This window comes from Phascolarctos cinereus, unplaced genomic scaffold (genome assembly GCF_003287225.1).
Source record: "Phascolarctos cinereus isolate Bilbo 61053 unplaced genomic scaffold, phaCin_HiC Scaffold_2;HRSCAF=192, whole genome shotgun sequence".
Classification (NCBI taxonomy): Eukaryota; Metazoa; Chordata; class Mammalia; order Diprotodontia; family Phascolarctidae; genus Phascolarctos; species Phascolarctos cinereus.
Window position 1 is genome coordinate 36662211 of NW_027555625.1, and position 4673 is coordinate 36666883.

At 38.4% G+C, this 4673-nt stretch overlaps 1 pseudogene; it reads left to right on the plus strand.

The window, feature by feature from the left end:
• The first annotated feature begins 335 nt into the window (after positions 1-335).
• Positions 336-4425, plus strand: LOC110202759 (MOB-like protein phocein pseudogene; annotated as a pseudogene).
• The last annotated feature ends 248 nt before the right edge of the window (positions 4426-4673 follow it).

Genomic DNA, 4673 nt, shown 5'->3' on the forward strand with positions numbered 1-4673 from the left:
CAACTGGGACCGCGGGACGACGGAAGGCTTTGCTTTGGCCTGGGCTGTGTTTTAGGAAAGCGATGTTGGGGAAAAGCCGAGGATCAAAGAAGGGCCGGGCCCTGTGTGGGGTCCGTGGGACGAGGATCACGGACACGGGGAGAAGCAGAGCCAGGCCGTGCTCGCTTCGTGTCTGTTTCCTCTGTCAAGGAGACTGACCCGAGGGAAAGCAGGAGACGTGGAGAGCGTTTGGCTGGGCCTTGAGGAATCCCAGTCGTCTGGTAGATGGGCTCAATAAAACTCAGAGCTAACGTTTACTTGGTGCTTACTATGTTCCAGGCGTGCTGGAACACGCTATGTGTAAAGTACTTATGGCTAAGTACTTTACAAGGACTGTCTCATCTGGTCCTCATAACAACCCGGGGAACAGGTGCTGTTATGGGCCCCATTTTATAGATGTAGAAACTAGGGTGACGTGACTTGTCCAGGGCCACAGCTAGCAAGTGCCTGAACTTGGATTTGAGCTCAGGTCTTCCTGATTCCACCCCCTGAATTCTAACCACCTAGCTGTGCCTACTTTCTCCCTTAGTATTAAAAAACTGGCATATAGGATTGCTGAGCTATTGTCACTCATATTTGCAAAATCGTGAAGAACACGAGAAAAATGTTCAAATTTTCAAAAGAAACAGAGGAGAACAGGATCAGGAAATTTTAGGCACAGTGGTTCAGTCCTGCTCGATTCTTCCTGATCCCATTTAGGGTTTTCTTGGCAAAGATAATGGAGTTGTTTGCCATTTCCTTCTCTAGCTCATTTTATAGGTGAGGAAACTGAGACAAACAAGGTTAAATGACTTAACCCAGGGACACACAATAAGTAAGTGTTTAAGCTTAAATTTGAACCCAGGTCCTCCTGACTCCTGGCAGTGGCACTCTATCAGCTGCACCACCTAGCTGCTCTCATAGCTTCATTGAGTTTGCTTTTATCAATCTGACAAAGTCCTAGGTTGTATTTTCAAATGTTACTAAAATATTTTTTACATTGCCTTCCCCCCCAATAATATTCTTCCCTCTTCCCTATACAAAGAATCATTCCTTATAACAAAGAATAAAAAGAGAGAAAAAGCAGTTCAGCAAATCTAATTTAACACATTTATTGACTCAGACACGGTAAGTCGCCTTCTACAAATATAATCCACCACATCTGCAAAGAAGGGAAGAGGAAGAATTCAACAAGAAGGGAAGGAATATCTATCTTCCTTTGTTCTTCTCAGACACTATTATTTTGAAAAACAGAAGCAAGATTTGTTACATGTGATAATACCTGTTCCTTGAGTAGAAAATAGCCCCTGGCAAATTAAAAGGTAGTCAGGTTTATAAAATGTATTATACTAAATGTATTTTATATCACAACCTCATATTTTCACCACGGATTTTTATTTTCCATGTGATGGAGGGCAGGGGAAATATTTGATAATGTCTTCTCAGTCTTTATGAACACTTCTGACATTCTTTTCTGATGCATGAGTATTACTCAAATGAAATTATAGAACACAAGATGTTATTTGACTCTTAATTGATACATATGTATTTATTTCTTTATTGTTTTCTAGGTTATAAAAAAGTGTTTTGAAAAATCATAGGGTATTTTTAATGTTAGATTTATTTTTAAAAAAAAAAGCAAAAATCTATAATTATTTTGCTATGTTAAGTGACTCCTAGAAATAAATCAACCTCCTTCACTTCCCTTCAATTGTCTTAAACAATGATTTACCTGTTTTTTCCCCTATAAAATTTTCCTAATGTAATTGAGGTATGTTTGCTGCAAAAAATTTGCATTGTTTCCTCTATTGTAAAGGTATAAGCAGTAAGGTTTCATTTAGTGCAAAAAACATATTTCAAAAAAATTTTTTTTGGTAAGAATGTAAAACTGCATATGGGCCTTCGAATGATTTTAAATGTGATGAAGGAAAAATGCTTAAGCTATAATTTTGAAATTATAATGTATACTCATGTTAAATTGATCAGAATTTTTCCTAACATTTGAAAATATATTTTTAATATTAAATCACAGGATAAGAGAATGTACATAATGTTACAAAATCTTTCATAACATTGTGATAAAATTTTTTACTATAAAATCAAACTATAAAAAAACCCCCTGTAATCTGACTGTACTCTAGATTTGGAGAAAGCAGATTTGAAGTGGTTCAGAAGAAAGGTGCAGGGGCAGCTAGGTGGCGCAGTGGATACAGCACTGGCCCTGAATTCAGGAGGACCTGAGTTCAAATCCAGCCTCAGATACATAACACTTACTAGCTGTGTGACCCTGGGCAAATCACTTAACCCCATTGCCTAGCCAAAAAAAAAAATTTAAAAAAAGAAGAAGAAAGGTGCAGAGGTATGTTCCCATGAAGTAAAATGCTTTAGGGAGAAGTCAGCCAAAAAGGAATGGGAGAAACTCAGCAATTAAATGCTGAAGAGGGAAAGAGAAAATGTTCAAATCAAGTGGAAAAATGAATTTTGTCTGGAGAGACCAAAGTGTATCCATGACAAACTCACCAACCAAGTTTGACTGAAAAAAAAAAAAAAGAAATGTATAGACAATAGAAGTGTCAACCATTTGCCAAAGGTTCGGTCCAAAGAAACAAACAGAATCAGTTTTCCCCTTAAACAAAGGTCTGTCCAAAGAACAAACAGAATGGGGTTCACCTTACCAAAGGTCTGGCCAAGGGACAAACAGAATCAGGCTGTACATGTGCTATAACATGCTTATTTATTCTCATTAAGCCAGAGAATCATGTATTATGTGGGAGTCAGAAAATAATTCTGAACTCAGAGGTAAACACACTGAAGGAGACCCTTTGTACACCTAAAGCAATCTCAACTTGGGTTGCCTTTGTCAACCAAAATTATAATCTCTATATGTGTTAACATATTATGAGAGAGCAATTTCTTAATAGGACAGATAGCAAATACAATAAGTGTCAAAGTGTCCATTGAAATTACAGATCCAGGATGTCTGTTTGTTTTATAATTAACATGATTATAGGTGTGTATACATACATACATATATGTGTGTGTGTATATATATATATGTATATATATATATACACCCATATGTGTGTATATACATACATACATACATATATCATAACATAGCATAACGTGTCCATAAAGTACCAAGGTAAAAAGAATCACATTCAAGATAGCATCCAGGTCAAGGCACCTTGTCCTTGGTAGTCATAAACAGAAGAATGCTCCTGATCACCTTAATCAGATCTTCTAGTTGCTGACACAGGAAAAGGCATTTTGGGTTCACTCAGCAAAGCAAAGTATGTCTGTTACGCCAGATCACACAAAACATTACAGTAGCTTAAGGTCAGAGTGGACCAAAATATCTCTCCTGATTGGCCAATCCAGGTTTTTGGCCTTTCTCAGGTCTTGGAGGTTCAAAACGGTTTGGGGAGGGGTGCACAGAAGCAAGACCACATAAGAAAGAATCAATAGCTCCCTTATCTCGCAAGCCAGGAGCCATCCCCTGCCATCCCCCACCATCCGGGTACCAGCACTAGCTGCCCAAACTCAACTGGCCCTGTGGTCATGGTGGCGGGGACGGCAGTGTTGAGGAGAACAGGCCCGGCACCAGGACTCAAGATTTCTATAATTGGCCTCATGAATCCTTTGATGAAGTGGACCATGCTGTTCAACAGTATATTCAGCAGAACACAAGGGCAGATTATTCCAGTATTGACAAAATTCTTGAACCACCTGAAGGCCAAGACGACAGTATATGGGAATACGAACATTTAAGGCAATTCTGCCTGGAGCAGTGGTGAGGAACCTTGGCCAAACTGAACCAATCTGTTCTGTGAAGTCTGGATTCAGTCAAAGGGCTGCACTTGAGGACCTGGAGGACCACATGTGGCCTGAAGGCTGCAGGTTCCCCAGCCCTGGCCTGGAGCTAAATGGACTTGCTGTCAAACTTCAGAACGAGTGCCATCCAGATTCATGTGCGCAGATGACGGCCGCTCAACAATGGATTTTTATTTATGCAGCTCATAAAATTCCACAAGAGTGTCCTGCTATAGACTACACTAGGCACATGCTATGGTGCTGCAAGTCTTCTGAATAGCAATAAATACTTCCTTAGCAGAGTTAGCAGAAAGGAGTCATCAGTAGCCAAACTAGGATCAGTATGCCATAGGATTTACAGAATATTTTCGCATGCTTATTTTCATCATTGAAAAATATTTGATGAACATGAGAATGAAACATTTTTGTGTCACTGATTTACTAAGTTCATAATGAAATATAATTTGATGTCTAAGGATAAACTGATTTTGCCAATTTTGGAAGAGGAAGTGCAGAATTCATTGTCTGGGGAAAGTGAATCCTGATGGGAATCATACATAAAAATGTACTGAACACATAATTAACAATTATGAACTGTATATCTAATTTTAAACACTTGAATCTTGCATCCATATTATGGCTTCTTTGTTTGGTATAGTTTTGCATGCTGTATGTTGTCTTTTAAAATGGGAAAGACTTTTTAAGTTATTCATAAGCTGTATATTCACCACTGTGGTACTCATGGTTTTTAAATAAGATTAGTATTATCGTTTATAATGCCTTTTAATAAAAAAGAATTTACAGTTCTGTAAAATTGCTGCTAAACAACTGTTGGATCACAG